The sequence below is a fragment of the Mastigoproctus giganteus genome, chromosome 12, assembly GCF_048544385.1.
Source record: "Mastigoproctus giganteus isolate SK-2022 chromosome 12, ASM4854438v1, whole genome shotgun sequence".
Taxonomy (NCBI): domain Eukaryota; kingdom Metazoa; phylum Arthropoda; class Arachnida; order Uropygi; family Thelyphonidae; genus Mastigoproctus; species Mastigoproctus giganteus.
Genome location: NC_143586.1, coordinates 24970169 through 24982820, shown reverse-complemented (window position 1 = coordinate 24982820; position 12652 = coordinate 24970169). Strand labels below are relative to the sequence as shown.

Here is a 12652-nt window from a genome sequence, read left to right as displayed (position 1 = left end):
ACATCAGTAAGTTTTGCCTCTCGAGCATCGTTGCCAGAATCGACATCTTCAGCTGATAAATACACCGCTGCTAGGTTGAGGGCTGTGGAAATTTAGAAGGGGTCAGCCACTCAACCTTATAAAAGAACATATTAATGGATGGTGGCTTTTTTCTTTTCATCGTAGATTTCTTTGTAGCAAGCAAGCATATCATTCATCCCTCTGTTAACTTTTAAGAATCATTTGCTGTCAGGATCCATCTTCTCAAACCTCGCCATTGCCATTTCACGAAATGCCACTGCCATTTCTCTGGTGATGAAGTGTCTTGGCTCCTCATTTGGTTCACCCTTGAGCTTCATCAGCATTTTCTTCTTTCACTATCGCTGCTGCAAGTCAATAAGTTCTTTGTTAGATAATTCCTTCTCTTCTTCCTCTATTAACTCCTCCATGTCTTTGGCAACAACCTCCAACTGAAGTAGCTCTGCAACCTTTACAAATTTATTATTATTATTAGCTATATGGTGCAAGGAAGCCTGAGGTTTATGCTGCACCAGCCAAAAAAAAAAAAAAAAATTTCTGAATTACCCTCAGAGAGAGAGAGAAAACAAGAGTCAGAAGTAGAAGGAAATCACCAAGAAAGAGAAGAATGATGATATCCAGCTCAGGACCCTGGGTATGCCAAGCCCATACTCACTAGATGTGAGCCCCGGGGGAATATGATTCGTCTTTTTCAAACCCTTTGAAGCCTTTTATGTGCTGCGGGCATAATTTCTTCCAAGCGCCATTTAAACAACTTTTAGTAATTTCTGCCCAGGCCCTATTAATGTTTAAGATGGCGTGGTAAATATTGTAAGCTTTCCAAAAGTCTCTTAATGTAAAATTTTTCTCACAGTCTACTGCAGACAATGCCTGAGCAAATGTGCGTAAATAGTATGCTTTTAAATTCGAAATAACATCCTAATCCATAGATTGGATGAGTGAAGTCGTGTTTGGCAGTAGAAATATGACTCTCACATTCGAATTGAAATCATCTAGATACGTAGGATGCCCAGGAGCATTACCTAATAGAAGCAAAATCTTGAAAGGAACATTGTTGTCTTTACAATATTTTTCAACCTCAGGAATGAACAGCATTTAAACCAATCCTCAAAGAGAGATATTGTTATCCATGCTCTCTCGTTCGATAGTAAATGCATGGGTAGGGTGGCTTTATTGATGTCCTTAAATGCACAAGGATTTCTAGAATAGTACACAAGCAGTGGTTTTAATCTGTAATCTCCCACTGCATTAGCCTTGAAACCTGGCATTGTCTTTTCCTCTTTGGCAATGTATGTTCAATCCGGCGTTTTTTTCCAGTATAGAGCAGTCTCGTAAACGTTAAAAATTTGCTGTATTGAATAGCTGCCTTCATCAATAATTAATTTTTTCAAACATGTCACAAAATTTCTCTGCAGCTGCAGAATCGGCACTGGTGACTTCACTGCATACTTTACTGTTTTGGAAACCAGCACAATGCTTGAATCTATTAAACCACCCATTTGTTGCCACAAACGTGGCTTAGGGTTCGATGTACTTATCCTTAATATCTTCATAAATACTTCTTGTTTTTGCTTGAATGGCCATTGGACTCAGGGCACTTGCTTCTGAATCTGAATTTTCATCCATATTATTAATAGCTGTTCCATCTTAGATATAGCACCTGAACGCTGTTTTGCAATTACTGTTGATCTTAAGTGCGTTGATCCTTTGACATATCCTTTTATATGTGCACTGTCCTTTAAAATAGCATTCACCATTCATTAAAATAGCATTGAAGCAGCGAGACCGAATTCCCTTACAATAGATGACAAACTTTGTCCTGCTTCGTACTTCTTAATCATTTTTATCTTCATTCCTAAATCAATTTTGTTTTGTTTCCTGGCACTGCCAGCACTTGCACTTTCCGTTGGTCCCTTTCCCTTCATCATTGTAATACGTAAATAGGAATGAAGAGAAGTTTCTGAAAATTTGTTTTTTATATGATTGAAGATGAAGGGAACACATTTCACCATAATAACGTAAAGTAAAAACGCACAGAATTCCAGTTATTGGGATTATTGCAAATACAATAAGATTGAGTTTACTACTCGTTTATAATAATAGATTGCACTAACAGAAAAGCCCAATAGTTTTTATTGTTTTTTGGTCATGACCTCCAGAAACATGCTTTAGAAAAATATCACAAAGACATTCAAAACTTATTCTTATAAAGGGAACATATGATAATGATGAAAGTGTAGTGCAATTTCCATTATAAATATGACCTTTTAGAGATATAAATAGCTTAGTAATATAGTGAAATTTTCAACTTTCAAGGACTTAGAACGAATTACAAAAAAAAACAAAAAAAAAAACACCCCAATATTAACATATCAGTTTTTTTTTGGGTTCACATTACAATATTTTCACAGGGGCTCACATCTGGTGAGTATGGGTTTGGTACACCCAGGGTCCTGAGCTGGATATCATCATTCTTCCCTTTCTTGGTGATTCCCTTTTACTTTTCTCTATCTCTCTCTCTCTCTCTTTTAGGGTAACTGGGGAATTTTTTTTTTTTTGGCTGGTGCAGCATAAGCCTCAGGCTTCCTTGCACCATATAGCTAATAATTAAAATAATAATCTATCCCTACAGATGCAAAATACACTTCCATATTTTTTTCAGTTTGCACTGGCTGGCAAAAACTTATCCTGAAAGAGGCCTCTGAGGTCGGGAAAACTCATGTCTAAAAATATATATAAATTCATACACCGACCATTGAATAAAATTTAAAATTTAATATGACTACAATCTTTACACAAAAATATTTACAATAAACTATTGCGGAATGCTAAAAACTGTAATAAAAGATCATTTACAATAAAATTTGCTAAAATATAAAACATAAAAGCGCTAAAAAACTGCTAAAAAACCTGAAGCTTTCGGGAGCGTCAGCTCCCTTCTTCAACAGTGAAATGACTCCTGCAACATCTCCTTAAGTAGCAGGCTCACGGTACCTCCACACGTGGTATTTCTCCACGTGGTTCAATCGGCACATGGTCAGAACTGGAAGCGGAAATGTCTCGGGAACGTGGCAAAGAAAATCGTTCATCCGACCTTAATATAAATTTTAAATTTTATTCAATGGTCGGTGTATGAATTTATATATATTTTTAGACATGGCAAAAACTTATGTAAAGTCGTATTTTCGTAGGTCGGTCAGTTCCTATATTAGTATGCTGGATGCCAAAAGTTACAAAGTTATAAGAAGCTGTACATTCCTCTAGCCACTATAAGGCTGTACTGAAGTATAAAGTGAATTTTCTTTTGAAAATAAAAGAATGACTGGAAAAATAAAGAAAATAATATATATATATATACAGTATATACAAAAAACATGAGAAATTTCAAGAGATCAGGAAGAGGATAAAATTTGTAAATCATAATTAATGAAAGAAAATTCACAAATTCATAAAAAATGCTAAAAATTTATATTTTACAATTAAAAAGGAAAGCACATGATTTATATATATAAACCGTAATGTAAACATAATCTCTTTATAACACGGTTGCATTATTAGGAGATATAGTATCTTGTATTCCAAGTCTAACCACCTCATTACAGAGATACTCTGTTTCTCTGTTTGTTTGTTTGTTTATTTATTTCAGCTTAAGATAAAAACTTATTCATTAATTTATAAACTCTGTTACAAACCCACATTCATCCCCCTACTCCAAAGTGCTTATCGTTGGTTTTTGCTGCAATTAAACATTTTTTAAAGCTACAACAACCTTTGATCATCAGGAAAAGTGTCAACTCCCCCCCTTATCAATAACTGAACCATGATGAGGATCAAACAACCAATAGGTATTATCTGCACTGTTTAACTACACCATTGTTAAACAGTGCAGCAGTTTAGTTATGACACAGTAACAGTAACCATTTATACTACTTTGGGCAGGACAGCCACACTTTTTGACTATCCATCCAGTTGCCCACTCTGATTCAACAAAGTCCCACATTCACACTTCACAACCCCACCTATTGCAGACACAAAAGTTTTTGCAGTAGGGATTTGGGAGCAATAGTGACTAAGGCCATATTGCTTCAAGTATACTGTCTGCAAATTGTGTGTGTTTTGAGGTTGATTTTCTATTTTGCTGGATGAAATATCTGTGTTTCTGGGACAAAAAAAACCATGCTACTCTCACCTGAGACCAAATAACTTGGCCACATTATGAAAAAGGCCCATAAAAATTCTTCCCACCATCAACAGGACTCGAACTCGGGTCTTTTACACCTGGTGTGGGAATAGACAGTGATCCTACCAACTGCTATTCATAAAGGAAAAGACACAAAAGTAGAATCAGTTTTAATTTCGCACTTTGTACCAAAGTTCATATCATTTCCCTTTGGTGCTATTACTTCATATATGATAAAACTGTTTCCTGTCTAATAAGTATTTTATTTATCTATGGTTTGCTACCCAGTCACAGTTTGCATGGTGTTCAAGGATATTTATTCTTTAGGTTTTTTTTTTTTTTAAGTGATTACACATTATTAACATATTTAAATATTGTGGATTTCAGAATGGAACAACAAAATAATATTAGCTCATATGGATAAGGAATTAAAAAAAAAAAAAAAAAAAATGGAGTGACAGGTGTTATTTTAAAACTGAGAGTGGAGGCATAAGGAACTAATGCTGCTACAAAATGCATTTTATCAATGGTAAATAATTTAAATTTTATTTATTTCAAATCTTGTACTCCAGAAAAGCCATTCCTAGACACCAAGGTCATATGGTAATAAAACAGTGCAGCGATGTGGTTAACTACGGTTTATTTCGTAGTTAAATAAATTTCGATTTTTTTTTTTGAAACGATACTATTAAACTGTAAATGATTAAAACCTAAAACTCTCCGCTTTTTTATAAATATTCCGATTTCATATTTACAAAAGCCTTACGCAGCTAACTGAGAATCCTGCTTAGGTCACTAGACTTGGTCAGCATGGGGGTGGTTGTTTACCAGCCTTTCGGAAGAGTGGACAAAAAAATTGTAGTTACGTCTCTGGTGTATGGTATATGTAAAATCGCTAATTATATCTGACAATTTACAGCTGATTAAAAATGATGCCACTAAGATGAAGTGAATTATCTTCAATCATTATAAGCTCTTCAATTATTATAAGCTCCAGGAAAAAATAAATAAATTTCATACATGAACAAAATGCAGAACTCATACACTTTACTGTGAAAAGCCAATATTACCGATCAAACGGTAAGCTATTGGTTATGTAAACATACCGATAAACATCAAACATGTGAATGGTCATGTCAACACATATGGATGGAGATCCATAAGTTTCACTATGTTGTTATGCATACGCAAGGTAGAAATGTTTTTTTAAGATTTTATTAATTATTCACTGTGCCTCTTTATTTTAACACAACTTAAATTTATCTGAAACATCTTGTATATTCTATGAACTGTTCTCAAAAACGGTTGTGCGTGTGTGTGTGTTGATATTTGATATTTCAATTCCAAACTTTCTGCACGTATAACAAAAAAAATAATAATAATAAAATGCACCTTTAGCTTCTGAAAACATGTAAGATATATACTACTTTTTATTATTACTTTTTTTTGCATTGTGTATACTTCGGAATTAAAAAAAAGAATAATAATAAATAACAGTATTTGTCTCGCTATAGGTGTCATCAAACCGAGCTCTCACATTAATTAAAAATAAATCAGCCGTTCAACATTAAATGTTATTTAATTTTATTTATATAAAAAAATAACATACAAAAATTGCAATGTGCTACATTCTTTGTACCAATGCAGTCACTAATCACAATATACAAAAACAAAATTGCACTTACAAATACACAGTAAATATAACCTCGCTCGTCTCACTTCTGAAGTAAACACACATATGCGATAAGCCCCCACAAGGAAAGCAAATTCAGAACTTCTGATTTTGTTTTAGCGTCGTTTACAAATCACAATGTCACTTTTAGCTCAACAACCAGAAATTATGCATTTAATGTCAGGTGTACAGCAACTGTAATATCGAAAGTACCCCAGATTCTAGATTTTTTTAAGGAAACTAAGGCCAGGAGGCACATCGGTATATATAAAAAAACAAGATTCAGACAATTGAGTGATTAACTTGCGCATGCAAAAAAATAGAACGCATTCTCTGCTTTGCTTCTCACGTATTTGTGGGATAAAAATAGAGAATTTTATTAGAAAGCATCACAATTCTCAAATGATACTGACTAACTTGGCCATGGTGTGATAAACCAATAAAAGGTACTCCATCTAGAGCAAATTTGCCTTTAGCAAGCTGGTGGTCAATTGCGGGAACAAACGTCCATCTGTCGTTGTGGAAGTTGATGGCTTAAAATTCAAGGAAGAACAGAACAAACTTTTGGAGCGAATGAATAGGTGAAATGGGATTTTTTATTTTGGATGATGCTGCATAAGCTTGCTTTCTTGCATCATGCTCCTCTGCTAATGCCAGACAGTACTCAAAAAGTTGTAAAATTTAACAACTAAAATGAAATGGAACTCATGCATTTTATGTGGATGTCACATGAATTATAACCATTCTGCTAGCTGCCAAGGATGTATGACATAGAAAATGACATTAGAGCTTTGTTAATTAATCTGATCCCTGGAAAGAATGTGAAAGACTCACAACGTAGAATTTTTCTCAAGAATGGCCGCTGCTAGTTAACAGAAGGGACTATTTTTACAGAGAACGAATACACTTGAAGAGAAGGAGGACAAGAATATTTGCTGATACTATATATAGAGTGTCAAGTGAGAAGAAAATTTTACAGTTTGGGGTGAGGATATAGGCAGATATCTTAATGGTAGGCATAAGCAGAAGCGAAATTAAATGCTTAAGAAGAGAAATAATCAATTATTGGAACAATCAATTATATGAGCTGTTAGTGTTAATAAGACCACAGACAGATAATTCCTTAAACAATGCTGCATGCAGCATTTTTTTATGAAAACCCCAAACAAGAGACATATTAGAACATATAGTGTTTAGTACCGTGCTTGGGTTGGAGGTTGAGAAAACGAAAGAAGATATTTGTTGACATTAGTCTTAAACTTCTGTAGACTGCAATTTTCAGGAAAAACGTAAGAAGGAAGGTTGTTCCAGAAAATAGCAATTGAATAAATAAAGGTGAAAGATGAAGAGTTGGTTCTGTGAGTTGAAGTTGGACAGTAAATGGATGTTGGCTAATGGCGGCACGTGTTCAGACTGTTTTGAAAGAGAGATCGGGAATTATTGATGCCAATTCAAAAGAACAGTGCCCATGGAAATATCTGTAGAAACGGCATGCAGCAGAAACAGTACATCTATGAGACAGTGAGTGGAAAGACTTCGTTAAAGATCAGTCATTAATTAACCTAACTGTCTTCTTCTGAATGCAATCTAGAAGCCTTAGAGAGGTTTTGGGGGCACCGCCCCAATGTGGGAATAATGTTCCATGGTAGGGCGGATTCGCGATTTGTACAGAGTGAACAGCTGTTTGGAAGAAAAGTAACGCCGAGAGCGAAAGAGAAAACCAAGTTTTTTTAGATGCAGGGGAAGAAATATTTCTAATGTGCTTGTGCCAAGAGAGATTAGAAGTCAGGGTAATCCCCAAAAGAGATATATCATTTTGCCTAGAAATCGGAGTGTCACTAAGATAAGCATAGGAGCAGAAGAATCCCTTTTGCGAGATATATGACAAGACTGAGTTTTAGAAGGGTTGAAATCAACTAAGTTGTCTTTGCCCCACTGGAGAATTACCTGAAGATCTGCATTTAAGGAATTGGTAGCAGATTTTCGAGAAGTTGAAGCTGATTGAGCAGGACAACGTTTCTCAAAATGGAAAGTGGAATGCAATGTACTATCATCGGCAAAACTAGGAATAGGATTTCCAGTCAATGGAAGAAGGTCATTAATATACAAGAGGAAAAGAGTAGGAGGGGAAAGAACTGAACCTTGGTAGAAAATGAATGAGTGGAGAAGTTAGACGACAGAGAACGATCTACCATCACTCTCAATAAGCAATCAGAGAGAGAGAGAAAAATTGATAACCAATTATAAAAGACAGTTGGCAAACATAAGATGGAAGCTTGTTTAGAAGACCTTTATGCCAAACACGATTGAAAGCCTTTGAGATGTCAAGAGCCACAGCTTGTGTTCCACCAAACCTTTCCATTGAATTTGTTGATAAATGGGTAACACAAACCAGAATATCACCAGTGGATCGACACTGACGGAATCTATACTGGCGATCGCTGATCACACGGAAGGTTTCTAGGTAGTTTAAGAGTTGGCGGTTAATTGATTTCTCCATTACTTTAGAAAGAGTAGAAGTAATTGCAAAGGGGCGATCATTGGATAAGGGGGATTTTTCACTCTTTTTAGGAACTGGCTGGATATGGGCAAATTTCTAAGCAGAAGGAAAAACACCATTGAATAAGAAAGTGAAAAAAGGCGGTAAATAACAGAATAGTTCAGGAGCACCGGTTTTGAGAATAAGTGGAGAAATACTATCAGAATCTGGAGCTTTCATAGTATCAAGATTTGTCAAAATCCTTCTGACATCCTTTTGACGGAAGACCACAGGAGGCATTGAATGAAGTGTGTTGTAAATGATGAGAGGTGTTTTACCAAGTTCAATAATACATGAGCTGGAAGAAAAATGTGATGCTAGCGGGTCAGCTTTATCCTTGGCTGAAGTGACAACAGAACCATCTGGTTTTGACAGAGGTGTGAGCAGAGGTGGACAAAATTTGCGGCCACTAGCTTTGTCAAGAGACCAGAATGCTCGGTTACCATTAGGGCAAGAAGCAAGTTTTCTAATCTTAGCCTGTTCAAAATCTAGTTTGGACTGATTAATAACTGCTTTACAATTGCTGTGAGCTTTGATGCAAGCAGAATATGAAACTGAAGAATTGGAAACAAGCTAATTACGATATGCAACATTCTTCTCTTGAACAGCCTTACCACATTTATTGGAAAACCGAGGTTTAGATAAAGGATGAGATTTTAAAGTGGAGTGTGGGATAAAGGGTTCCATTCCTACAAGACTAATTTCACTGACACGATCTGAGCAAACGTTGACATCAGAAGTTTTGAAACAGTAATCCGACCAAGGAAAAGAAGAAAAGAAATCTCGCAGGTCATCCCATTTTGCATTCTTGTAATGACAAACAACACAAGGTTGGGAATATTATGAGATAAATGCTCCACTGGAGAAGAGACAATCACCGTGTTGTGATCTGAGGTGCCTAAAGGACCACTCACTATGACCGTGTACTTAGAAGTGTTGTTTGTGAGAAAACGATCAAGGGTGTTGGCTGTATGGTTAGGATTGTCAGGTATTCTTGTAGGTAAATGATCAATCTGTGCTAGGTTATTAGTAATTGTAAAAGCCGCAGCATCTCGACGAGTTTAGTCGGTGTGAAAGAAATGGAAGCCAGCTGGAGTTGTGAACATTAAAATTACCAAGGAAAATTACCTCACTGTTAGGAAAGTTGGTGTGGAGAAAATGAAGTCCAAAGAGAGAAAGTCAAAGAGCTCCAGGTGATTCGCGGAGTTGGGAGAATGGTAGAGACAACAGATGAATTTGGCACAATGAGGCAGAGAGATTTTAAGCTAGAGAAGATCAAAGAGAGGAGATTCCAAATTGCCAAGTCTCTGACAGGGAATATCAGAATGGACATATGACAAGTACCACCTTTGAGGCGAAAGGAATCATACAGCAAATAATTTGGACATCTGAGATGAGCAGTAGTTGAATCAACCGATAACTGAGATTCTGTCAGAAAAAGTACATGGGGTTTGGCAGACCGCAAGTGGAAATGGACATCGTTGAGATTAGAATTGAGACCACGTATATTTGTGAAATGAATTAGGAAGTGCTTGGGAGGTTTAGATCTTTTCGCAGATAAGTGTGCTCCATTAGTTTGACAATTCATGGTGTATTCAATAGTAAGAAAAAGTGGGTGGGACATGCTATATGAAGTAATGAAATTTTTGGATATGGCGTACACATGGTAAAAATATGCCCAGATCCTTGACATAACGTGGCCTCGACAATGCTCCCCACATACACACTACTCGGACTCCCTCCAGTCACTATCTAGCATAGTAGAGGTAGCAAGATTATATACTTGCTGATCCGGAAACTTCCTAGAGAGTTACCAATAGGTTCGGTTTGGTGTACTAACAAGCGGCCGGCCTGCGAACTCCGTTTTAGACATGTACCCTCGAAATGTAAGGAAGATTGGATCTCGTCATGATGTCCATCATAACCTCAAAAGTCAACAGTCATATTGCGTGATGGAAGAGATGGGGAAGGGTTGACCGGAACTTAGCTCTGGAGACTACACATGGATTCCTCCACTTCGAGCCTCCAATAAGCAAAGTGATAGTATTGCACCGGTTTATGAGAGTCATCTACCACCTAGTATTGCCTAGTAGCACAGAGGGGCGGCATTCCTCCATTTGGTGTGGGCGCCACAGCTCGACCCTTGCTTATGTTGGTTCATACCTGGGTGGTCACCCAGTGTGCTTGTGCATGGAGGTTATACCCAGGATTACAAACAGTCCCACCATCGTGATGGTGCAAGCAGAGGATTTGGCTGTCAGACACTGCCCGGACTTCGCCGAAATTGGGTCCACTTGACTTGAATGTCACCCGAATATCAGTTTCACCAGCGTTTTAGACTCCCAGGTAGCAAGTACAGCTTGTCTGGCATATCTCAGAGAATGTCTGTGACAACGTCAAGGACCATACTGATTAAGTATATATTTTTTATGTATCAAACGTAGACCTTGTAGAAGTATTGTATATGAAATATTGGGCCATTCTGACGTACGGGATGCAACCCTTAAATATGGTGATTACAAAGTGCTCACAAGAGATGGAATGAAAAGGAAGGAAGGAACTAAGGAGGGAAAAGTCATGTGTTTGTATAACAAGCACATAATTTAAAAGCAGTTCACCAAAATTGATGTGGGTTACCAGCATAGGATTGAGTCAGTTTGGTGTGGCATAACACTGGGAAAACAAAATGGTTTTAGTTGATTGTTGTTGGGTTATAGGCACATAAAACCCACCCCCTATTCATTCGCTCCAAAAGTTTGTCCAGTTCTTCCTCGAATTTGTTTAAGCTATAACGTTCCACAATGCCAGATAGAAGTTTGTTCCAGAACCACTCGCTGGCTAAAGGCAAATTACCACACATCTCTTCTGCAACTGTCTTTGCTCAATTGAATGTATGCTCTCCTCAAGTGCATAATCTGAGCAAGATGAAGAATCCCATCAGGATTTAGTCTTTTCAACCGATTGAAGGCCTTATAAACCTCCATCATATTACCTCGCAGGTGCCTAGTCTCCAGACACTGCAATTTGCAGCACTCAAGCCTTTCTTGATAAGAGTAACCTTTTGTTCCCCTCACCAAGGTGTTGCCTGACCATTGCCTTATACAAAGGGAAAATCACCTCTTTATCCCTGTAGCAAAATTCCCATATCTCGGTGACAAGACCCCATGAGCTCCTCTTTCAGTTTGTCTACACTCTCAGAAAACTCCATATCTGACTGCACAATTACTCCAGGTCTTTTTCATTCTCCACTACCCTGAGTATAGTACCGCCTAGCTGCTACACTACTCTGAGAGATTACTGCCACCCATATGCAGTACTGCAACCCATATGCATTTGTCAATATTAAATTTCAATTGCCATTTCTCAACCAATCTACTTAATTTTTCTAGATCTTGAATCTTAACAAAGAATCCGATTATATTTCCATCGCAGCATGGATTTATTATTTGAAGATCTTGTTTGGCCAATCTGAATGCAACTATGAGGCAGTTGCAAAGGGAACAGCAAAAATAATTTTGATATTATATACTTAGGTTTCAGTAACGCTCTTGTTACTGTTCGACATGAACGTGCTGTACAAATCCTAGCAGTGTGTCATTGCAGCAAGTCTCGGCTATAGAGAAAGGGATGGTTCAGTGGTAGAAGATAGAGAATGATTGTTAATGTCTTCTGCTCTCATGGACTAATGTTATGTGTGGATTCTCCCACGTTTCCGGGTCAGTTTGAGGACGAGGGTTTCCTGTGCAGACGTGCCTTTCTGCCGCTCCTGGAACAGAGAAGTTTTTTTCTGATTTATTTTCTGCTTTATTAGTTTAAATTGACATATTACTTATTTCTAGAGTAGCTTTATATTCCTATTTACGGTATTTAAAGTTACAGTAACTTAGATAGAGATTTGTAGGTATTACTTAGTATCGGAAAGGGTATCAAATCCACGTGTTTACCGTTCATAAACAGCCGCCATTGTTGCGTGAAAATTAATCAGTAAAATCTATTAATCTTGTCGAACTTCATTGGCAATTAAATTTCACTTTTAACTATACATATAACCACTTAGGTTACGGAACATAAATAATTAGTAAAAATAAATAATTAATACATAACTGGATACGGAAGTTATATAAAGGGATTTCGTAGATAACACTCGTTACTGAAACTCGATACAGCATATCCGGAATTATAGTATAGTGCATAATATAATATTGTCAATTAATCAGTAGATCTATTAATCTTGTTAAACTTC

The 12652-nt window shown here is 36.8% G+C and overlaps 1 protein-coding gene across 1 annotated transcript in view; it reads right to left on the bottom strand.

The window, feature by feature from the left end:
- LOC150076799 (hepatocyte growth factor-regulated tyrosine kinase substrate-like) overlaps positions 1–5951 on the bottom strand; it is a 155525-nt gene extending 149574 nt beyond the window's left edge. Inside the window, exon 1 of the mRNA XM_090386541.1 lies at positions 5884–5951. The gene's annotated coding sequence lies outside the window, so the exon portion shown is untranslated. The remainder of the gene's footprint in view (positions 1–5883) is intronic.
- Between the last annotated feature and the right edge of the window lie 6701 nt (positions 5952–12652).